The following is a 25293-nucleotide window of genomic DNA, read 5'->3' on the forward strand; positions in this document are numbered from 1 at the left end:
TATCCTGCTTTCTGAAGATCTTTAATCAGTTGGACTGGCATCCTATAAGCACATTTCTTGATTATCTTTCTCGGCATGTTTTGGTTTCCTTTTCCTTTGTTCAGTAATATTTGTGATTATTGTCTGTTATTAAAATGTGAGCTGCGTTTCAGCTCGCAACCTGAAGGCTCTTTTTTTTTTTTTATTATTTTTGCCAGCTTTTAAAGTTTTATTTAGTGATTTTTTTTTTCCCCAGCCTGATTTGTTTTCTTTCAGTAGCATATTTCAGCCCTTTACTGAAAATACGAGGTCAGCTCGTCACTTTATAAGTCTTTGTAAGCCAATTGCAAAGTCTCCATTGAAGCCAGTGCATCTCTTGATTTGTAGTTGACAGTTTGCCCCATTATATCTATCCTAAATAGTTGCAGGTTAGGTCACTCGGGAGGGAAAGCTATAATTTTGTCTGAAAGCACAGTTTGGTGAAACTATGATATCAGCACAACTATTATAAAACATGAAGTGCTTTGTCTTCTACCTTATAAAAATGTGTAATTTCTACCCATTATCAGTATTATTACAAGAGTCCTTGCAGTAAACTTGTCTTTTGATGGGCAGAAACTTGTCTTTGCTAGGAATGAATACAGTGAAGTGTAACTTCTCTTTTAAAGGAAAATAAATAACATGAGTGAAGTTTACTAGAACACAATAAAGCCGTTTCCAGGAAAGCTGCTGCAGAGGCAGGTAGGACATGCTGAAGATTTATACTTGGGGTGAACATGTGCAAGTACCATAATGATGCTGTAGAGAACATTGAAGTAAAATATTTGATCAACAAATATGCCTGAAGAAAATACATGGTTTGTATTTCTGGCTGGCTTTCAGATTACAGTAGGACAGTTAAATGAAAGTTCTTTTAAATATATCCGTGAAAACATCATCATGGCTGAGGGGAAGGTGAGGTCTAGCATGGTTGCCTCTTTCCTAGACAGAACAAACCTTGACTGCCCACCAATCTGCCAGATTGTTCAGTTTGTGGATTCAGGGATGAGCACCGGGAGAGGGAGAAGCTGCACAATGAAAGGTTGGTCTCAACATCATACAACTCACTGTGCAGCTGCTACCACGAGAAGGGTTTTAAAACCAAAGCGTGGCTTATCCTGGCTAGGTGTGCAATTGTTTTGAACTAATTCAATCAGGAATCAGAAGATTATAGTGAAATAAAGCAAAAAAAAAAAAAGAAAGAGGAAAAGGATCAATAAAAAGGGTGGAGTAGCAGCTGTGATTAAGGAAAAAGATTACTGTTGATTTATTGATTCAGTCTTCAGCTTGCCATCTCAATCAGGGCTTTTTTATTTTTTGGTTAATGTTATTAATATTTATACTTTAGTGCCATGTGCCCATTAGAGTAGATTGTAATTAAGTCTGCGGGCCTGAAAGTATTAGGCAGGCCCTACGTAGCACAAAGCCTTCACACTGCACGTTACTGGAAAGAGAAACTTCAGTCTGAAAACCTGGCGTTGAGCACAGAAAAAGGCCAGCTCTCTCTGCATTGCAAGAAGCAGTTTTTGTGGTCACCCTTTCTGGCAACACCAGAGAAAGATGGTTGCAGAAGGCTATTGCCAAGCTTTTGAGTGTTAAGGAAGTCACTCTGGCCAAGCCATCTTCCCCTGCACAGAGTGAGAAATGTTCCTCAGGCTCATGTTGAAGGTCTCCTTTTCCCTGCACAGAACTCAATTTTTGGGGCACTTTTGTCCTAAGACAGTGTTTTGTAGCACTGGTGTCTCTTTGCTGGGCCTGGGACTCTGGGTTTGCACGGCACCTTGGTGTGGGGTCCTACTCTGCAGTGAGCAGCACAAATTATAGGAACTTTTAAGGTCTTCCCTTTCGTTTGAGCTGAGAACGGGATAGTTGAAGACTTTTTTTTTTTTTCTGTGTAGAGGGAAACATGAGAACTCCTTGTTGTGGAGTGGTAGAACTGAGTCACCGAGGGTTTAGTCAAAGAAGAAACACATCTCATCAGTGCAAACCAGAGTCAAAAACGTGCTTTCTTCATTACTCATTATACCACAATGGGAATCAAAATCACTCAAAAATTGTTGTAACAGCTATATGTTGCCTAGATAAAATAGTCTGGAAAGGAGAGATTTTGTGGGAATCGCTTCTGATTTATGCAGTGCAATATGCGAAGCCAACTTGCTGTGATTTTTTTTTTTTCCAGTTATGTGCAATTATATTAGATTTAATCAAAGAACTTTGAATTACTTGCATTGTTCCGTAGCGCTTGCATGGTACCTCTGGGTGTCACTGAATGAGTTGTGGCCATTTAAGTGTATTGCTCTTGCAAACAACACAGTGGGAAAATTAATTTAAAATTTCTTGTATATCTGGATGCTTAATTTTTAGAACTGCGCTATGTTCTGGGTTGGTTTTCTGTATTTGAAGCATAAATCTTATTTTTTAAGACAAACTGTAAGCAGTTCTATTTTGCCCTTGCAGTATGAAAAGATTTACTGGGAGTGGGAGGCTGAGTTTAACCTATTGTGTTAAACCCAGTCCTTCACCTCCCTTTCCTGCTTCCATATGGATAGCCAGTCTGTTGGGATATTGTCTTGTGTGAAATAACACATCCCAGCATATATAACCCTCCAGAAAACACGCTGTGCCATTCAGCCCACCAGCCTGTGGGATTGAGCCATGGTCCACAAGTGATAGATCACCAAACCTTGGCTGGTTGGGATGATGGGGTGTCAGCTCTGGAGAGCAGGTGAACCTTTGAGTCCAGAGGGAGCACATGGGAATATCTGGGTAACCACATCTTGTGAACCCACACCTCTTCAGCCTCTGCAATGGGCTTTCATGCCTGTGGAGCTGCAGTGAGTGTGTTTGCTCTGTGCAGTCACTCACAAGTGCACTTCTGTATCATTAGAGGGAGGGATTTATTAGTTTCTCCCATTTAAGAAGGTTTAATTAGTTCCTGTAATATTTCACGTTTTAAGTACAGTAAAGGTACAAAATGGCTCCTGAGGAAAGCGAAGCCAGCTCAAAGGGAAAAGCCCTTCTCCCCACCACGAGAAGCCTTTGTAAAAGCAAAAACGTGACAGAAAAGCCTTGTTTAGTTCTCAGCACCTACTTGATTTATTTGTTATTTTTTATATAACAACTACCTCGCAGCATTTGGAGTACAAAGTTTCTTGATGAGAACCCACGTGTAGGGTGACAAATAGCACATGAAAAGATGTTGGCCACTTCCTTCTGCAAAAGGCAAAACCATCTTGCCTGCATTGGCTCGTGCTGGGACCAGCACTGTCAACCCCTCCACCACTGTGTTGGTGCCATGGCCAAAGCTCTCTTGCAAAGCAGAGCACTGGGGGGCTTAAGAAGCTCCACAGCCCCTCAGTTGCCAAATAATGGAAATACATTTTGTTTTATTTTTTCAGAAAGAACCTAACTTTGTGCATCAGCAATTCAACACATTTGGACTTCAAATTTAGTTAATCTTTCCATGATTGTGAAAGAAATGTACTCTTTTTAGTAAATCTGTGTCTTAGAAAATACAATAATTGCTATTTAGTCGTACAAAATAAATAGCTACATAAAAATGAACTCGTCCCCCAAGGAAAGCAACAGAGCCTATAAAATTTATTATTTTTGTCGATCTCTTGCAGCTGCTGGAAGGGTGGCTTTGCATTCACAGGGCTTGGTGGACAAATAAAGGAGTAAATAAAAGGGTTTGCTGACGCAAGCGTCACAAGGAACGCGCAGCACGTGAGTGGAAAACCACTCCAATCGGCAAACAAAGCGATGTGCCGCCTTGAGTATCCCAAGCAGACCTGGGAGGAGTGGAAAGCAGTAGTGGATTTTTTTTTTTTTTGTCTTTTTTAGTGTGAATGTTTTTAAAACATTGCTGACTGTTAGTGTCAACAGAGAAGTACAGAGGAAGAGAGGCAGAAATAAAAGCGTGACTGGAAAGGTGCATCAGAACACAGTAATTACAGAAGCTTTATTTTTGCTGCCTTTGATGCCAGCATAAGTACGTGAAAACTAATGTGCTGCAGAGGACAGGTTTGTGGTTGAAATACACTTGATAGATTTTGACAAATTAAACAGTTGTAAAGATGTTTGGAAGTTTTCCAGATCTTTACTGTTATTTATGTCACTGAACTAAAAAATCAGTGGTTAATTTGCAGTTCTTATAATTTTTATGATACTTATGTTGTTGTAAATTTAGCAGCGTGCAGCATCAACTCAGCGGGATACATTTTATGTTGTCAGCTACCTTTTGATATCATAATAGATTTCAGTTGCCAAAGCTTCAGGGAGAGAGAGAATAAAATGTACGAGTGCGCTGTGGGAGCGCTTGGATCAGACCCAGGTAGGAGAGCAGTCGGTCTGCAGGGGGGTCGCTGAAGCCAGGCTTGGTCCTTTCGGGACAGCGGGGATGCTCCAGAGTCCTCTGCCCATGGTGATGTTTTTTAAGTGGTAAGGATGCATAAGGTCCTTGATAGGATTGGGCCCCACAGTATCATTGATGGGTTTTTGAAGTCTGAGTGGCTGCTTATGGCTGATAATGGCAGCAATGCAGAGTTCCTCGGGTCTTTTCCCACCACATGGGTCTTCTCCTGACCCTGCATCCCAACAGCCGGTGTGGGCTGTGGCTAATGGGTGGCAGGCTGAGATCTGGTCTTACAGCAGTTGTCAAACCCATGGTCTGTCTCAGTGTGTAACCTGGCCTTGGGGAACTATCCAATTTGTTTATTTCTGCTAGTGATTTTCTCCGTACGTGGTGGTCCACAGCATGTTTCCTGGGTAAATACAAGCCTGAGAGAGGCCAAGTGAATCTCTGGCATGATGTGGTCAGACGTGGGAGCAGCTTCTGTCCTGTGGGATGGCACTGATCAAAAAGTGAAAGCCCTAACTTGAGTTTTACAAAGTGCCTCTGATACCTGAATTCATACATTTCGCAAGCTTTTTAAATAGATACTTTTTCCAGTTTTTTTCTTTTTATGAAGACTCTCTATTCTCTCTATTTATAGAGACTTTTCTTCTGCTGTCTCCTATTGTAGAAGAGGGAGAGACAACTTTAGGTGACTTAAAGAAGAGATGGAGTTGTTTCCCTCTTGGGAGGCTTATTTTAGTGGATTAAAAATGTTGGTTTTAATGTGAGGACTGAGACCTGCCTCAGGAATATGTGACACATGAAATGGACTTTTTATGAAGCGTAGCCATGCCCTTCCCGTCTTCCGCTTCTTTCAACATTTGCCCTTTGCCTCCTAAGCCTGAAAATGGAAGAATTTATTAACGGTTGTTTCCTCAGTGTTTGTGGCATTAGCCACGTTTCTCAAGGGCGTTTCATGTGCTCTTTCCACTCTAACGGGATTGTCCATTGAGTTCAGCTCCAGCACGTTGGGAATCCATTTGCACAGATAGCTGATTAAGCTGAACCTTCCTCATCCGTAGGTAATCCCAAAATACGCAAATTGTTAGCGTGAGATTGGTTTTCGAACATTTTTAGGTTTATAATTAAGGGCTTTGTAGCTGTCCTCCACCTCCACTCCCTCCTCATCGGAGTCTTTAGCCGTGCTGACTCCAGCTCTCCCATTCCCTTTTTCTTTCTTGATAATATTTTTTTTTCTTTTTCTTTTCTTTCCCCCCCGGAGGTAGTTTTATGCCTGGCTCTTTCTCTGGGTACCGCTTCAAAGCTGCATGGCTTGGAGCAGATTTTTAGGCACATAATTTTTTGTGAAAAGAGCATTGTGCCACTGCTTGAGGTTTCGCTGGGTCTGGCTTCCCAAAATGAGAGTGGCCAATGCTGGAGTGAGTGCGGACCTTGCTTTGGGGAGAAGACACTCATTTACTCTTGACTTGAGGACATGCTGGAGATGGGATGACTGAGAGGTTTGAGTTTGGGTTTGGTTGTGATTGTTTTTGTTTTGTTTTGTTTTTTAAATTGCCAGCCAAGAAGAAGGTGAGGTGTTGGTGTAAGCACTGAGGAGCTGAGCAGGAGCAGATGTTAGCTCAGGGGCAGCCACAGCCCCACGTGGACACCTGCACCACGCTCTGTCAGTGCTCTTCAGGTGAAAGATGCTGCTCTTGTGTGTTGGAAGAGCAAGATCAGATTTCCCTTTTGCTTTGCAGCAGCAGTCTTGTATGTTAGTCTGTGTTCGCTGGCTAGACTTATTCTGGCTAATGTTTGCCAGATTCTTCTATTACATATTAAAATAAGATTGTATGAGTGGGTTTTCTTTTTGTGCGTGTTTCAAAAAACTAGGCCAGCCCTAACAAGCACATTTTTGTGTTTTTGTTGGTTTTTTTGCATTTTGTCATTTTACATATTGAAAAATGGAATGCAAAAGAAAAAAAGCCTGCTAACATCAAAAAGAAATAAAGCTTTGCATTATTCTGCATAAGTGTTAAAATCTGACTGATAGTTTGTATATACAGACTTCGTTCTTTATAGTGTTTCCCCACCCAAAGATCACAGATGCTACGATAAAAGTTAATGCTCTTTTAGTAGATGCTTTTCTTTTTCAGGATTTGGCCTAAAGAGAGTCATGCAGCACTTTTGTTACTAATAAATGTGGCAAGTTTTAGTTAAAATAATAGGCAGGCATTAATTTGTCGGAGCAGGATCTTCTAAAAGAAAATGCAGGGCATTTCTCCCTCCTTAAATCCAGCTATTTTAATATCATAAAGTTTTTATTTTAACCATCAAGAGAGTAGCCCTGTTTAAGGAATTCAGCTTTAAAAAATGTCTTTGTAAATTGAGATTTTAGGACTACCTATTTGGAGGATGTTCCGTATGATAAATGACCCTTATAAGACAAAAAAAAAAAGTAATTTTGCATGTCTGCTCCCTAGGATGTGTGATAATAATAAATGAACATTTTATATATCATTATATATATATCATGGCAGAACAAAAATCAGAAGATATATTATTCATTATTCCTGTTACTTTATATTTAAAAGGCAAAGGTTTTTGCTTCTTTGCCAAAACAACGGCTACAGAATATATTTGTAATAATCCCTGCAAATATGAAGGGTGGAGAGATCTTCCAGGTCGTTAGGACTGAAGAAAATAGAGATGCCTTTAATTGTATTCATTTGAACATTAATACATTAATGCTGAGATTTAAGTACTGTTACTATTAAAAATTAAACTGGAGGGGCAGTGTGCAGATCATATGCTTTAGTGTAAGTTGTCAGGTGCAGTGTTTGCATATTTAGCCTGCCATTCCAACACTAAAATGGATGTTTGAGGCCAGATCTGGCTTTCCAAGGGACGCTTTTTACATCACACCCCCCTCTCCCCCCCCAGTTTAATTTCTGGCAGTAGCATTTCTTTTCAGGGATGCATTTGCACCACCTGAGCAAAAGTTGCAGTGACTAAAATCAGAGGAGGATAAGGAGTAACTTGTTTGCTGTCCTGAAGTCCTCTTGTTCTTCTCCCCGTCCTCCCCCCCACCGTGTCCGCAGCTATTTTGCAATATGCAACCCCCTCCAAGCACCGCCTGCGGAACTGGAGTAACTCTGGCATGTAGATTTCCCAGTGGGAGAACTTGTGTGGATGGTAATTTTAATGAGACCTGATTTAAGCAGTAGAATAGATCCATAAAACTAATACAAGCAGACTTTCAAGAGCTCTACTATTTGTCAGGGCAGTGAATTTTAGAGGTGCATCCATTGGCTTGGTAAAGAATATTATAATCTGTAAAACTTAACCTGTATTAATTCAGATTGTTTCTATGCAAAGTACTATTGAGAGCATTTAGAATCCAGGGCAGGCCAAATATAGACTTATTTATTTTTGAGGCTCAACTTTCGTCCAAAAATCGTGCTGGAACCACAGGATCTGAAAGCTGTGCTCTATATGAATGAATGCAAAGTCTGTACGAGTGCACACAGCTGTGCCTCTAAGCTGTGACAAACCCTTAGCTTTGCTTTTTTTCACCTTCATTTAAGGCCACCGCTCAGTCCATCTGTATTTAAACCTCTCCCATGTTGTCACACCTAGTTATATATGGCAGTAACACGGGTTCCTCTGGATACATGGGGTTTTTCTGCGAATACAGGCGTTACACCCATCCCAAAACCTGAATCCTGCTTCACGTAATACACTTGGTCCACGACTTTTATTTTTCATCCTCGTGCTCTGGAGCGTCTCTTGCTGTTGTTGGAAATTGTGTAGTTCTGCTTGGCATTAATAAACTATTTTCTTTCCTTACTCTCCTCCCCAACCTCTTCCCTCTGTCCTGTTGTGGTTTTTTGTGGGATTTTTTTCTTCCCCCCCCCCACTAGCTTTTTAACCACAGTTATCTCAAATGGCAGTAAGAGAGAGAGCAGGGGAGGGAAGCTCAGTGCAGGAAATAGAGGTGGGAACGGGAAGAACTGGAGCACCAGCAAGCAGCAGAGAACAAGGGGCAGAAGAGTATCATGGGGGGAGAAATAGAGGGAAAAGCGGGGAGGGAGGAATGGAGGTAGAGGGCAAGGAGAGGGAGGCCGAGGATTCCATGTGCAGGAGGAGTAGAGGGATGCTCTGTGCCATGGGGGAAACAGCAGGTCTGCCACCCCTTTCCTGGGCTTGGGCAACCCACTGACTGCAGGGACACGGGCAAGAAAGGAGGTGGCTTCTGCCAGAGCTGGTGGTAACGAGGACATGAATTTAAATGGGGAAAAAGTTTATTTGCTTTTTCTTGCAGGAGATGCTAAGTGATTTTTGCAGTTTGAGTGGAGTGGCATTATTGCACTTAGCTCTGCATTTATTAAATAAATTTGTTCTCCAACTCAAGTGTTAAGTGTGTATTATGAAACCTCAGAGCCAATCTTAGTGGTTGCAGTGTGCAAATATTTTTAAAATTATGTAATTAAACAGGGCTTGGGCTGCAATGTCCACTGAAGTGATTTATTAATTGAATGGTTTGATTAAATTTAATGTTATTTTAGTTTATACAGAAAGGGTTGGTATCTGTTTCACAGATAGGGACATCTTGTGGGGCTGTCAGTGATGGTTCAGAGGTCCTTAGGAGGAATCTTTAGCACCCAATTAAATATTAACCAAGAAGATGTGACTCGTTCTTTCTCTGTCCCTGAAACTGTGTTTTGACATCTAAGGCTGGTGATAAAAATTTGCTCGGCAGAATCACTTGCAATGCACTCTATTTATCACTAGATTATTTCCAAATTAATCACGCTAAAAATCTTTCCATTGTAATTGTGCTGGGGCTCAGCGCTGTATGATGTGTGTAAATAAAAAATGCCCTTTTAATTTCATGTTAACTGTGTCTTGCCGCTGTTGCAGCCAAACTGTATCTGTTTCGGTGGAATGTCATTTTAAAGGTATTGTGGTTACTGAGCGGCAGCTGTGATTGAAAAGTATGTAAACTAATCTTTAGTTGCTCGTGTCATTTTTATATTCTTATGTCAGAACACAAGAAAGCTGCTTTAAATTTGTCTTTCACTGTGTATTAATTTTCAAGTCTAATTTTTCTTGGGTTAAAGCATATACTGCCTTCTCTACTACACATTACCATTCAGTGCCAAAGTAAATGGCTACTTGTGAAAAAGTACAAAATTAGTTCCTGCTTGATTACTGTAAAATAGATATTTATTTTCGTAGGGAGAGTTTTTATTGCCAGTGCATAAAGGACAATTATCCTGCATGGTATCGGTGACTTAGAAGACGAAGTAATCAAGCATCGCATATTTATTACTGTGAAGAGCAGGGCTGTGCATTGCGTTCCCGAAAACAAGAAGAGAGGTACAAGGGGTTTTGGCTTTTTGTGTGGTTTTATTTTTTTTTTTTCATTTTCCTTTTTTCTTCTAGGCTCGCACTATGTGTTGTTCTGCTCTTTTAAATGCAGACCGTTGGAAATTAAATCCTCAGTTAATATGTCTGCATAAGAACTTCTTTGTCTCTTGATGCCCAACCATTGAAAATTAAATGTGGTTGCGGATAAGTATTTATTCATACCATACCTCACACCTGATCTTGTGTCAGTATGACATCATCTTTGCCACAAAGATTTCTGGTGGTTTAAAAATGTTCCGTTGTGAAATAAGTGGGAGAGGTAGAAAAGGGGCAAGGAAGGCAACAAAAATAAACTACTAGTGGGATTTGATGTTTTGCCAATTAAAAACAAAATATAAAAAATCATGTTCTGAGGTCCACATGCTGCCTTTGATCCATACACAGGACTTCCATTTGTGCCGGTGGCTGTTCAGCCTGCGGAGGGAAGGCTGTACATGACTTAATTTGTATGTTGTGGGAAGTACATTTTCCTAGCATGTGGTCTAGCTTACTTGGAGAATCTGAAATGCGTTATAAATGTAAATGCTGTGTTTAAGTAAAACTTCATTATGTTTTGGTGGTTTCCAAAAATGCACAGGATTTGACCTTAAAGTGTTATTTCAAGGTGTTATGATGTATGAGCTAGACTTTGTAGTCTTCTAAATTAAATCTTTGAACATGTTATTATTGTATTTTGGCATCGGCAAGATGTAGTTCTCAGCTATTTTCTGTCACAGCCTTCATTTTTCTAACAAGAGTAACGAGACAGGGCCAGATTCTTCTGTAAGAGGCGTGTGCGGGATGGGGATTACCCTGCGTTCACCGTGGTGTAACTGAGGACGGGTCTGCCATTCGCATCCAAGCCCATGGTCACGATGACTCCTTGTCCGTGGCTGCCACCGGGTTGGAGCCAGTGCTCCTGCAGAAACGTGGGCACAGCTACGACCCACCACCGCTCCCCCTGACCACTGCAGAGCCCCATGTAGGATGTGGCAAAGGGTTTAGCCTTTGGATCCAGATCTGGTTCATATATAAAAGGGGTTGTGTTTCTGTTTGGAAAATATGAGCCCCTTTTACGTAGCCCAGGTGTGGATTAGCTCTCTAAACCATTTGCCCATTCCCGTGTTTGTGGGAGACTGTTTTCAATTCTTACAAAGAGGCCGTACAAGTCAAGCCATAGAAACAGCAGAAGCAATCCAAAAATGGATTTAAAAAAAAAAAAAAATAAAAAATTAACAAAGTGTTTGTGATCTCAGGTTGGTAGTCTGGATGTGGGAGCAGACATAACCGCTATACATATGCTTATTTCCAAAGAAAATAACTGCGAAACATTTCCACCTATGGCATGAGTGCTCAGGGCTTGTATTTCTCTGTAACAGCCATCTGTTTGTGTTACAGCAGGGCCGTGGGCACTGTTCCCTCCGTGGCTTGTGTCCCCCCGGGCAGCGCCCAGGTACAGGGAGGGTGCCAGCCAGCCAGACGTGGGGATAGGCAGGGTTTGGGCTGGGTGAGTTGTTGCAGAAAAGTCGATTAAGAAGAAGAGCTCTGAGTCAGCCCCCGGGGCCGTGGCCGTCAGTCGACAAAGAGCCAGAGAGAGACTGTCTTTGTAGTGTTGGTTTTGGTACTGGTTTCACATTGCACGCTCGTGGTATGAATCATTATGGTTAGGAGGGTGATTTTTCCCTCAAGAACACAGTGTCGCCCCCCCCCCCCCCAAAACAATCGTGGAGCCACCCTTCTGGTCACTTTGCATAGGTGTCTTTCTGTCTGTCTATCCCAAGGTGGTCTTCCACCATGGGCTTGGGGTGGGAAGGGAGAGCAGCACTCAGCCAATGCACATCAGAGGCTTGTCCTCCATCTGTGGCCAGGAGTTCCCTGTATTCCTCCCTTATATAGGAGGCTGGCTTCTGGATGGGGGAGGCCTGAAAAACTGGTGCAAATCTTCAACATAAAAGACACATGGGATACCCTGCTTTCCCTCTGGCATTCCTTCCCTGCTTCCCAAATAGGGTGTTGCTTAGAAATGCATCCAACCTCGAGTTCAAAATGGATCGCTTACCCGTGTTTCTTGAACAGCTAATTTTGCTGGCACGTTATTATTCACCCTCTGCTATTTTCACACTGTGACACAAAACTAGAGAGAAGAAGAGATTGAAATTTTGACCGGTACGTTATCCTGATACCTGAGATGCTGTGTTGATATGAGAGTATCTTTACCACAAGGACTTTCTTGGTGGTTTTAGAGATCCCAGTGTGAATAAGTAGAAAAAAAGCAGAACTAATAGCTCAAGAAGCAAAAATATTTTTTCCTAAAGTAATTGATTAACATGCAAATATGTACTGTATGCATATTAAATATCATTTCAAAATGTGATGGGCAGGAAGCATAAGTGATGCCATTTGGTTTTGTGGCATCAGTGTGGGTTGATTAAGGGGGTGGGGATAAATTTTGGGGATTATTGATATAGCATGAGTAGAGCCAGATGGTTGTATTACACATCTTTTGTGTTCTTGTTTGCTTCTTAAAGCAGTTGCAGAATTTTGCCCTGGGCAAAATTTACTCTTTGCTCGTATGTTCCCCTGTGAATTTACTTTTGACAAAGTAGTTCACAAAGAGGGAAAATGCTGTGCCCACAAACTCATCTCTTCCCTTCAGGTTTGTGAAGCCAACAGCCCCCTACTTAAGAAACATTTTGTAACTTGTGAAATAAATTAGCAGTAGGTGCAAGTTCAGTGTGTGTGTGTTGTGTATTGCTACCCCTCGGTGTGCAGTACTGATTTACAGAGTGTGCCATTTTTTACATTTTCCTTGCCATGTTTTGGAGAAGAAACTGTGGAAATGGCAACCGGTTCAGTTTAATGCTCTACTGATGTAGTATTCTTCCATTAAAGAAATGTTGTCTTAAAGATTAATGAGCTAATTTTTCCACTACTCTTATTTTAAGTTTTGAGATTGTGGTATACCTGATTCATGTGATCAAAAACACACACTTTGTGGTATTCAGGTTGAGTGGGAGAAGGTTGTGCTAGGTAGGTGTTTGTGACATTTGTTGGAACTGCTTATCACCGGAACCACCAAAATTTACATGTGTTTGTTATTTCCCTTTGAAAGCAATTTTTTATTTCCCATAAAAAGATGGGTTTTTGTAAAGGCTTTGTGAGAAAGAATTTGCTTTATTTGTGCCTCACACCAGTTTTTGTGGGTGTAACTCCATTGACTCGGTTACTCCCAGCTTGCATTCCTCCTGGAAGATGAGTTCCCTCTGCATCTGGCAATTGTAGTGGAAACAGTCATGCTTGCAAACGTTTTTTGTTTCTGCCTGTGTCCCCATGTGAAACGTGTGCTTGCAGAATGTGAGGGGGCTCACCTTGCTCACGGTGGTGGAATTTTATTGGGGACCAAATTCATGCTGGCACTGACTCAATGGCCCCACATCTGCATCCCCTCTCCAGGCAAAGCTGATCCCCATTTTTTGCTCAGACTGTGAATGGCAGCTTTGGGCCCATTTTTTAGAATCACTACTTGATGTAAAGGTGGGGATGGGCAGCTCTGACCCCACTGAAATCTCTGAGTAGTTTAGTTGCAAGTCTGAGACCGGAGCAACTTACTCCTCATAATGATGCCATTGTGCTCATCTGATCTGATCAGTTCTGGAAATGTTTTAGTAAGTCTATCTTACAACATTATAAGAAGATAATCAGCTGCCTTAGAAGGTCCCCATCTGGAGTATAGAGTTCTTTTACTGAAAGATGTTTTGCCTTTCCGAGATAGCTCTCGCATTTCATCATCTGTTGTGCAGAGATGAAGTGCATATGAAAAGTCAGTGACTCTGAATCCATCTGTTGTTATTATTTTCCACTGATAATTGGCTTGAACAATGAAATGTCTGTGTCTGTAGCCTTTGAAACTGTACACCCTGTTTATTTTGTGGAGGTCTTGCTCTGCTCTCCCCCTGCTTTTTTTTTGTTTTATTTTGGTTTTGGTTTTTTTTTTTTTGTTTCATTTTTCTCTCAGGCTCATAACTAGTGGAGCTTGCATGAAGATGACATCTTTGACTCTGTGCATCAGTATGTGTCACTCAGCATCTAAGGCTTGCCTGCCAATTTTTGTCAGGGTCCTGTGTCTGTGCTGTGTGAGTGCAGAGTAGGCTTGCAGCAGGAAGACTGGCAGATCCAGAGTTCATAGATATCTTACCTGAAATGTAGCATTTATAACACTTTATTAAAATATTAATTTAGAGACCAGTATCTTATACCTGTGGAATTAGATACTACCTGTAATTGTGTAATATATTCTGTTGCACCCAGTTTTGCACGATGCAGAGTATTAATATTGGATTCCACTAACAGCAGTTCCATTAGCTTGCTCAACCAGTATGAGATATATATGAGCAGGGAGGCATAACTACCAGCCAGAACTGCCAAAACAGTCATTAGAAGCTCCATTGGGATGGACAAAGGCTTTTACACAGTGATATACTGATTAAATTTTGTTCTATGGTTTATTTGCATCAAGGTTAGATCACTATCATCTATGTGAACTGTATTATCTGACACCTTATTTGGAAGGTCATTTCAATGCAAAAATGGTGAATGATACAGGAGCTCTAAAATTTCCTGCTGGATTCTTTCATGAAGGATTTTTACCCTGTTAGGCTTGATTAGCTCATGTTATCAATGTTTTTGTGCCTTAACCTGGTGAGTTTATCCAAGGAAAAGTAAAAACTCCCTCCATACTGTATGAGTGCTCAGTGGAACTGAACACGCCTAGATCCCCATTAAAACTGTGAGTTATATCCAGTATCCTTTGAAATAATCTGTGACACATGCTTGAGAATCCAGTAAACGTGTGTTGCATCTTCTAAAGCCTGAATCTTCTGTGTCTGTCTGTGTGTAAGTGCTCTTTCAGAATGAAATTTTGGGGCCGGACGCAGCCATGTTACGCTGTAGTCTGGAGCTCGAGAGAGTAAGGCAGAGGACTGTAATCTTATTTGTGTTTCAATGGCAATCATTTAATACTGCAAGTTATTAAAAAATAATTAAATTACCAAAACCAACATGTAGCTGGGACTTACAATAAAAGGTCAATGTGATTTGACTCCTTAAGTTAGGAAGGGACAGTGGTGAATTCCAATTGCTTTAAAATCGTGCTGCTTCATTCTATTTCTGGACTGGAAGGATAAATGAGACTGAAAAAATAATTTATTTCTCTAGAAGCAAGAGTAAATCACAGTATATAATTATGTATATTTGATTATAATAATAAATGCATAGATGTGCTTGGTGGTTATCACAGTCTCTAATTTAGTTGTTTTTGAAGTAAATATAGTTCGGAGAGGTCATTTTATGAGAGTAATATTTTGAAAATAATGTTTTTAAGGAACATTTCAGAAATTTCTTCCTTTTCCCCAAATAAACTAGTAAATAGGTGTGCATTATGCAGTGATTCATAACAGCTAAAATAGCTCTGTGTGTGGAATGTCTTTTTATATAGTAAACAAAACAGAGACAGCACAAGCAAATGCAGATTTAATCTGTCAACCAGAAGTCTCTGTATTAATTTTAAATCCTTGTTAAGAAAAGACCCGGTCAGGAATGTATTGGATTTCAGTACAGTTAATGAAAATTAATTTTACAGGTGGTGTTTGGTTGTGTTTCTTCTTCTGCTTTGGCGAGATGGGTGACTGAGCCAAAGCGGGCACAGCACACGATTCAGCTCTGTGCCAGAGCAGTGCTTAGATTAGAAATGAACGTTTGGCGTGGAGTTGTTGGTGCTGTTGTTATTTACTATTAGAGGAGCAAAGCATTTAGTGCTGTGATTTGATCTGATTTTGCAGCTCCTATCCCCTTAAACAAGCCGTGTAGCTTGTCAGAGATCAGGACAGGTAGAATGCACAGCAGGCGTCTGATTTGAGCCAGTTACTCATTTGCTGAGTGTTTGTGTTTATGCAAAGGGGCCTCTTCCTGCATATTTAATCTAGAGTAAGGCAGTGGCTTTTGTTGTGTTTAGACCACATACCTTCAGTCCTTCCTTACACTGCAGCCAGTGTTGAAGCACAGAAAGGCTGGATAGTCAAAAGTGCTTTAGTGTTTTCAAACTCTCAACTTTCTGCAGTTGGTTGGGAATTACTGTACAGCTCTAAGCCTTTTTCTTCCTCATTCATGGGTAAGTTTGCACTCGGTAGAATAAGATACTTTTGTTTCTGTTCCATTTTATAAATGCACAAAATGTTTGTTTGTTTGTAACTGTCCAAGCCTTCTTCAGCAAACGTGGTCCGCTGAAGGAGTTTGTTGCAGGGAATTAGATCAAGAACACAGGTGTTTCTGGAATATACTTTTGAATCAAGTACTAAATGCCATATTGCAATAGGCAGGTATTTGCGGGGCGGGGAAGTGGGGGGGAATGAGTTCGGTGTTATTATTCTTTGTACTAACAAATCCTGTTTTGTAACTGTCCTGAAGATAATGCTTCCATTGTTAGCTAAAAGCTTTCAAACAGTGAGCAACTGCAAAAGCAGCAGGGGAAAAAAAAAAAGGCAGAAGGAGGTGGGGGGAAAAAGGCAACCCTCTGGTCTTTATTGTTTCCTTCGCAAGGGTCCTCACTCGAATGTCTGCGCTGTAATAGGGAGGTTTTTCTTATGTGGAAATTGAATCGTCTCTTCATTGATATTAATAGCACACTAGAGATGTTAGCCATGATGCAGAGTACCAGAGCTGTGGAGTAGGAAACCTGATATTGCAGGGGGAAAAAATGACAGTCCTCTTGCTCCTCAATGTGGGAGACATCCCTCCCCGAGAGCGGAGTTTGCATAATGGCATCCTGCCTCAACTATTTACTTATAGGTATTTTAATCTCGGGCTCTTTCTTTTAGTACAGGCGTAATTACTGTCGCTCGCTCCTGCACTTATTAACTGCGCAGCTCGGTTACTGATTCCGTCTGGACAAATTAGTTTTAAAAATGACTTTGGAGAGAATCCGTGCGGTGTGCCTGCACAATGTATGTAGTGTATACGTAATGTGTGCTGGGTTGGGAGAGCGTCAGGGTCTGACGAGAGGGAATTGGCATCAAAAATTAAAGAAAAGACGACAAAGGGCACGTCTTGGAGGCTGAGGGTTGTAGCACAGACAGCGCTTGGAGAAATGTGGAAAAATGTGCGGTGAGGCCAGAAGTAGTAGTTTTGGTTCCCAATTAACTATTTCCTTCGTTTGAGTAACTCCTCTCAAACAGAAGAGTGTGCTGTTCCACCACATGTTGGAAAGTGTGAGAATCTGAATAAAATTTCATCAACCTTATTAAAATATGTAGGGACTTTGGTCTTCTTGGGTACGAATCAGCCTACAGACTCAGAGGCATTTATTAACAATAAGACTGCTGAGGTTTTTTAATAACAAAATTACAAATACCGTGTCTAATTGTAAGTGTATTACTTTTATGCACCAGTTTAAAAAAAAAACTTTTTATGAGGAAAAGTACCGCAGTCAAAGCACCTCGTGTGATTAGTGCTATTGTATTCTTAAATTTTGATTGATAGAGATAATAGTTTTCACTTAAAAATACAGACAGGTACTTTAACTTTCCATGACAATAGCTATTTGCATTTCTTTTATCTTTTTGTTTAACATTTGTGGGGGTTGGGACGGATTTGATTATTAACTCTTATTGCACATCGAGGTAAATGCTAAAACAAAGCTTTTGTTAAAGCTTCAAAAGGTAAAACAGCAAATATTGTTTTTAGGCTTCAATATTTAAAGGCTGTTAAAGGATACCTCGAAAATATTTTCACATGACCACGACCAGGAGTGTCACTCGCCTGCCAGGTAAGGGACGGGCCCCGGGGCGGAGGGGGGGCTGCGTGGGGCGAAAGAGCCCCCGAGCAGCGCCGGGGTCACGGCAGAGGAGGAAGATGTGTGTCTCTGTGTGACTGTGTGTGTGGAAAGTGGCGCTGGAGGGTTGTGGAGAACCGCCAGCCTTCCCCCGAGGACCCGGCCGCGGGTCCCAGCCGGGCAGCGGCGGGGCCGGTGCTGGTGGGTGGCAGCAGTGCCCGCAGCCAGCCCGGGAGCCCCGCTCGCCGCTGCTCTCGGGAACGGGAATTCCTCCCGCTACTTCCATCAGGAGAGGTCAAGTTTCAGGAGGAGAGTTGTAACGCAGGCATAAAATGGTTAAGGCTGGCACTGAGGCACGGGGAGTTATTTTAAGAAGCGGGGAAGATCTGGCGATACGAGCCAGGCGGCAGCGTTTGATGGCTGGCTCTGGCTGAGCGAGATGGTGGCCCCTGGCTCAGGGAGATGGGATCTGGCAGAGGGACATGATAGCCCCTGGCTCAGGGAGATGGGATCTGGCAGAGGGACATGATAGCCCCTGGCTCAGGGAATTGGGATCTGGCTCAGGGATGGCCTCTCCTCCTCACCTGACAGCCTGGGTGCTTCCTCACCTCCACCTGGGATGGATTCAGACAGGGCCAGCCCTGTTACACGGGGCGATTCGCGGAGGCAAACGACCAATCCATCATTAAAAGATGCAAGACTTAGCGATCGCAGTTCGGATTCCGTGTTGGAAGCGAGCTGTTCGTAACTTGTCTGCGAACTGCACCCGTATTCCCTGTAAGAGCTGTTTAAAAAGCGGGGGAGGAAAGGATCGTGATTAGTTTCGTAGCATTGGCTTACACCGAGTTATTCTTTTCCAAGGTTACGGTGGACTTGAAAGGTAATATTATTTTGAAAGAGCAAATGTGCTGTGCATAGCTTTGTCCTCGTGCTGTTATTTATTTTTATTTTATTTTACTTCTGTTTAGAATAAATAATAAGCACCAGCCAGAGATTCTGAACAGCCTGCTAATGACTGAAAATGAAAAATACAGTATGATTTGCTCCCTCCTTCCACCGAGAAGCAGCAAGGTAGCAAGCATTGATATCCCTGTGTTTTGGCCTGTACCAAATCCATTTCCCCCTCTTCAAAGCGAGGTGAAAGAACTGCACTCAGCCTCTCACAGTTTTACTGTTCCACCTGCATTTTACTTTCTGAGGAGGTGATAATGACTCCTGGTGTAGAAAATCTCCTGTGCCATGCCTCCTGAGATTTAATACATGCTGCACAATAAAAAGTGGCCACCTTGACAGTGGTCAGAAAAAATATTTCTCCCTCAGATTATTTAAAATATTTGATTTAATATATTTTTTTTAGGCTGCTGGAGAGCTCTTTAAAATAGGTACAACAAAACAAAACAACTGCTGACCACCCTCAAAGCAATTCTACACATGATTTGTGTGTATTAGTGCAAGTAACCCTACCAAGTGCACTGTGTGAGAAAAGTAACCTGTGTGCAGGATTGGGCCACGAGCCTGCCTTGTACCAGATGTTGTTCTTCATGATCAGTGTACATCCTGTATTTTCAGAATTAGCAAAATACCAAATGAAAAACATTTATTTTTTCTTGTACAAACATCCAGTTGACAGAATCACAGACTGTGTCTTTTCTCTCACTGGACAAAAAAATAATGATTATGAGAATAGTAGGACATATTTCATATTTCAGCCTGTGTGCAGTTGAATGTGACTCAGGGAGTTTTGAAAGGAAGAAACAGCTGTATTAGGTGGTTACGGTTCACTTTATTTAGAAGCAATTACTGCACAGAAGTGCTTATTTTGAGGATCAGGTTTTGGTATTTTAAAGCTTCCAGGAAGCTTTTTAGTAAATATTTTAATCAGACACATTCAATATATTTCAGCTGGTCTTCTATAAGAAAAATGAATCAAAATCTCATTTCAAAAACATTTTTTTCTTGTGCTATCAGATGTGTATAGGTTTTTTATATATTTGATATTTTTTAAAAATAGAAGAGTTCTTTCTAGGTAGGGAAGGTGAGATCCCTTTGCTACTTTAGGTTTCCTATAATGAATTGCAGGCTTCTCAGGGCTGGGACACTGGCAAAAAAAATGTACATGCGTAATTTTGACCAGGGGAGCAGCTCAACTGGTGTTCTACTTTCCTGTGTAAAATTACTCAGAGCTAGTTTGTGTGGGATCAAGGTCCTTGTCAATCTATTTTTGGCTATACCCAAGGCTCTTCTCATTTAGATATTAGTAAAAATGTTACTGTTTTAAGTAGACTTTCATTCTGCAGTGCTCTCTATTTCTGTGTATTCTCTATATTATTAGTTAAATTTGGATTTGCAGTGATCACTTCAAGTTAGGGCTCCATCCTGCAGCCTCCCTGAAATGACCTCCCTGCCCTGAAGGAGATCACTAAATGGAGTTAAGTGTTCTGGGATCAAAAGAGTTACAAGGTCCAAGCTGACAGCAGGTATAATGGCAAAGCCTCTGATATTTTTCTGGTCCCTTGGTACTGGGTAAAGAGGTAGGACCTGATCCAGAGCAATAGTGGGGCTTTCTGTTGAAGTGTTTATGGCACTGGCTCAGGTGGTGATCTTTTTAAGACTACTGTTGTCTTTCCAAAATCCTGCCAAAAGCACTACTTTAGAAAGTATCTTCATATCCAAGGATTTCAAAATACGTTACCAAAGTATTTACCCATCTCAATGGTGGGTAAACTGAGGCACATGGTGAACAAATCTCATGTTTTCAGGAATATCTGGTAAAATCTGTGCAGGGCACGTAAATTTGGATGGACTGTTCCCTGTGTGGGATATCAGTTGAGCCTTGGGGATGGCTTTGAGGGCTTGGAAACCTTCCTTCCCTCTGCTCATGAGACAGCAGGACCACTGCTACTCGCTCGCAAAGTGGATTTTTGTTTGTGGTTTGATTTTCTATTTTAATCATCTCCTTGGGGGGAAAATATGAGTGTAGCAAAGTGTCTTGCTTTGGTAAGATGGGATTTTTTCTTTGTTTGCTCCACACACACACTTACAGTGTTGATGGTACTTTGTGTTTATCTTAAAGACAGCATGATGGAAGGAATGTGTGTTGCCTACATCAATTCGCTCACCCGTATAAACATTTTCAGGAGGAAAGTCTGTATTTGCGTTTCTACGTTTTGAGATACTCAACTTTTAGACTATTAATGAGAAATTTTCACAGGTGGGAACAGCTGTCTCTGCTGCTCATTTTAACTTCAGTGGTACATTATCCAAATTTTTGAAAGCCAGGTAGCATACAGCCAGCGTTAGATAACCAGAAACAAAAGCAGTCTGGATTTTAATCAGGCAGTAATTTGTGAGGAGAGCTGAGTCCTTCTCGGTGCTCTGTGTGCATTGCCCTCAGTGGACTCTGTTGGTCTCCCACCAGCTGATGGTTGGGCTGGTGTTACCGGGTTTCCTTGGAGCGCCTTTGGTTCATATGTCACAAACGTGTTTAGAAAATGTTTACCTGCCTTTTTCAGCACTGCCCAAAGAAATATGGAATGCACATTTTATGCAAACACGTGATTTTCAGCAGTTTCCTTAAAAAGTATGTTTTAAGATGGTTCATTTGCTATCGTGAAGACTCAGGGTAGAAATGAAGTCTGCTTGCCAAAATACTGCCAAAATAAGGATCTGACTGCCAAATACCCAGAAAATTTATAAAACAGATAAATATGAAAAGAGGTTTAAAGTGTCAAACCCACGATAACCCCTGCAGCAAAGCAGGATAAAAGCCTTTATTGTTGCTAATCTAAGAGCACATCACATGTCAAAGGTCATGTATTTTACATAAAAGATGTATTGTTTTACATACTCTCAGGAAGGTGAGCCCTGACCTATTATGATAGAGTAGTGTTATGTCCTTTACAGTGCAGAATAAGGAATGTCTTATATGTCTACCTCAGCAAAGCATGTAGGGCTGCAGATACAGCAAACACGTACAAATTTTGGCCCCTGATGTTCTGGTACTGCATTACAAGGCCTGTGAAAAGCTTTTCAATCAAAGCATAAAAAATAAAAATAAAGTGCCAGTGAGCAACAGATAAAACCAATATGCATTTCATCTCAAGGTAACCTTTTTTCTTATGGCTAAAAATAATCAGGTTTCAATGGTAAAGAAATAATGCCTCATTCTCATTGTGAAAACATTTTTCCTTCCAAAATAAATGGCGAATGAGTTCATATTCTCTTGAAACAACTTAGTGAAGATTCTGATTTTTCCCAGAGGTTGGTATTTTACTGCTTCAGTAAAAAGCTTAACCTAGTGATGCAAATAGTGCAACTTACCATTTGGTGAGTTTCACAAACACCCCCAAAACTCCACATCACTGTGTGAATTTTGTGAAATGGAGTTTCACGTAGCTCTGTCTTACACATCCACATGTCACCGACTTTCCGTTTCGTATGAAGTCATCTGTGTCACCAAATTATCACATATTTCTTTGTCTGTATTACATATTACTCTGCACCCCTGCAGCAGCAGATCAGCATTTCAGTGAAATTATGTTATAATTTTACTCTGTTAAAGTATTTGGTCAATTGAGGTGGAATTAATTCTGAATGCTGTTAGTGGTTTGAGTTAGTAACTTGATCTAAATTAATAAACAAATGTTTTTCTTTTCTCTTGTACCATATGTTGATCCCAATTACATGAACAGAAAGTGGCAGATTGTCATGTTTCTTAAAAGATTACATACTCTTTTGCATAAGAGAGAGTACACAAGATGCAGTAATATACAGGGTAAAAAAAACCTACACGTGCTGTTTTCTCCCTCCTACTTTTTATAAAGATACACTTTAATTATTTCGCTTTTTAATACCCACTGCTCTTGCCACCTTGGCATGCTTGATGTGCTCTTGATAATGCTTAATGAGAAGATATCCCAAGACAGTAAACAACTTTTTGAATTAGGAAGATGCAGCTAGTTTTAAAATCTCATCTAGGACTGTGTCTCTATGGAAAAGGATGAGAAAAAAGAAAGGATCCAGAAGCTAAAATAGCAGCGGTTACAAATGGTCTTAAAATGCCTTAAGTAAAGAGAACCCATTCAGACAATAGTCAGATTTCTGAAACAAAGAACTGAACTCATCTATTATTCAAACTGAAAATAGATTGATAGACATCAAGATTAAGAAAGTTTATGCTAGAGAACAAAGATGTCTCATCTTCGTGGGTTTTTTTTTTTCTGCTTTTGTTTCTTCCCAAAGACCAAGTTGTTCATGCTCAAGAGCCTCACACTAGCTGGTACTGATAAGCACCAGTCCTGTGACTTGATTGTTTTTATTAACTCTCTCTGAAAGTCATTCACCATTAAACACGATTAGATTCATTTGTTGCTTTATTTATGTTTGTACTTGCAAATGTGGTGCCAATGAAAATGCTTTGGGTGTTGTTGCTGACACTGACCCAGAGTCACGTGTGTTACCTTCTTTCTCTGCAGGGTAAGAAGAGTGACCTTTTTGGGTGGCTGTAACTGAAGATTGCTTTACAGGAGCAACTGAAGAAGGTAAATACAAATATTGTTTTCCACACAGTTTCTGAAGTATGTATGAAGGAAGGATCCGATCCCAAAAACACCAGGACTGTGCCTTAGTTGCACAAGTAGAAGCTCTTCTGGCAACATGCATAAAGTTTGCAGCATTTGACTTTGGGAGCTTTGGGAGTCACTGCTGTGCCTTAAACCCATGTTTTGCCTGGGAAACCAGCGGTTTAGGTGTCCAGTTATATTTTAGGAGCAAGGCCACAAAGATGCACATTTTGGCTTTGAGCCATGTTCTGAGAAGGCTGTTTGGTAGCAGAGCAGGGCCTGTGTGCAAATGGGAAGACCCTGCTGTGGCTTATCTTGGTGGCCACGTGGCCAGATCCGTAGCCCAGCATCCATGGGTGCTGGGCTTGGAGCTGCAGCAGCACAGCCCCACAGCAAGGTCCCCTTACAAATCCTTAAGGAATGGTCAAATCAGCTTCACTGCTACTTTGTCCCAGGCTGAGACACTCCTGGATTTACAGCAGCACATCGAGCAGAGCAGGAGAGCAGAATTTAGCTGTTAATTTGATTGCTTATTATCACTGCAGAAATTAAAACACATGCTTTTTAGTCTTTTGGAGCACAGCAAAAAAGGAAAGAAATATCACTCTCCGCAAAATGATTTTTATTTAAAGCAACATGAAAGTCCCTTGCTTCTAAATTAACTCCTTGCCTCTCTTCTTGTCCAAAGTTTCAAGTTGGAAGGGGAATATTAACATCACAAAAGTGGTGATTCACAAAATTAACTTGCAGAAGAGAAGAGTAACGCAGATCAGTGTTTGGTACTGAAGGGTGTCATCTGACTGAGGTTCATATGGCTGCTTTATAATCACCTTCTTTCAGAAATTAATAGTCGGTTAAGCACCATAGCAACAAGCAACACTGATGTAAGCGTTGAGCAGTGGCTGCTGTTCGCTGTGATGTCAGTCCTCGTTAGTGCTGTTCTCTTGACCTTGTTTGAATATAAAATGGTGATTTCATTTTAAACTTAGAATTTTACAGATGACTAAATGCATCGGAGCGAATTAGAGCTATTTTTATTTTTAATTTTATTAAAATGTACTTGAAGGGGGGAAAAAATGTCCCTGTTCTCTTCTGGTTTAAATTAAAATAGATCTGAGGACGATGTGGGGGTTTTTTTCAGTTCTTTGTTGCCAAAAATATCTATTTAGTTAGGATGAAACTCATGAAGTTTAACTGAATATTGCAATCCTTGGCCATGCCAATGGTGTGTGTCAGCTATATGATATAAGCCTATCTTCAAAATTTGAATATTACTGGGGTTTTTTTGTGGTGGAACCTATGAGGTATTAGATGCGTTCCAGCTACTGAAGAAGAAACAGATCCTGCAGTTTAAGGAGATAGTGTTTCCTTGCCCTGCACTGGTGTTTCTCCTTTGAGTTTTTTTGTGAAGAAGGGAAAAATCTGAAGTGCTAGGTGCACTGGGGGCCTCAGAATTAATGGGATTCTTGTTCCTAGTTCACACGTGGCCATGATGCTATGTGATCCAGGAAAATTAGGAATTTTGGTGGTGATGAATGCAGGACACTACCTTTAGACTCACCTAAAGTTTGTAGGTCTCTAGAAGCAGATATATTTTGTACTGCTGCCGTCAGTACACCACTCATGTCCCACATCCTTCAGCAGTGAGCAGTTTGGGTGATTCACAGAAGTTATCACTGGAAAAGACCATTAGATTTTTCAGTCTGACCTCCTGCATATTGTAGGTTATTGATTCTCCCCCCTGAGCAGAGCTGGTAAGTAGAGTTCAGCCAAACTCTGTTTCCCAGAAAGCTGATCCAGGCTCAGTGGGAAGACACTGAGGACTGGAGAACAATGGGTCAGTTATGGTGTATGAAAGTGGGTGTGCGTTCAAGGATGTGTTTTCAAACTACACAACAAAATCCAAAACCTGATGGAAAACAAGTTGTTCAATGTGTCCTTTAATGTCAGGACTTGTTCCTCAGAGAAGATTTGGCTCCATCCCTTTTCTACTGCAGTGAGGGGTGCAGTTTTCCACGCAAACCTATTTGCTGCAGTAATTTTGCAACATATTTCATAAAATAAAACCATAATGAATGATATGTGGTCCAAGAAACTGGATGTCAAATTTAAACTGGGTGAGAATTGAAACTGCCGAGATA

General features: G+C 41.0%; 1 protein-coding gene across 11 annotated transcripts in view; it reads left to right on the top strand.

Annotated features, from left to right (window-relative positions):
* The window catches only part of FOXP1 (forkhead box P1), a 382295-nt gene that overhangs the window by 137136 nt on the left and 219866 nt on the right, over window positions 1–25293 (top strand). For 8 of the 11 annotated variants that reach the window (XM_064667184.1, XM_064667183.1, XM_064667193.1 and 5 more), the window contains exon 3: window positions 23066–23131. The gene's annotated coding sequence lies outside the window, so the exon portion shown is untranslated. Of the gene's footprint in view, window positions 1–15784; window positions 15933–17503; window positions 17586–18568; window positions 18663–23065; window positions 23132–25293 lie in introns of those variants that run through there. The other 3 variants (XM_064667185.1, XM_064667186.1, XM_064667188.1) reach the window with 3 other exon arrangements.

The sequence above is a fragment of the Pseudopipra pipra genome, chromosome 11 (genome assembly GCF_036250125.1).
Source record: "Pseudopipra pipra isolate bDixPip1 chromosome 11, bDixPip1.hap1, whole genome shotgun sequence".
NCBI classification, from domain to species: domain Eukaryota; kingdom Metazoa; phylum Chordata; class Aves; order Passeriformes; family Pipridae; genus Pseudopipra; species Pseudopipra pipra.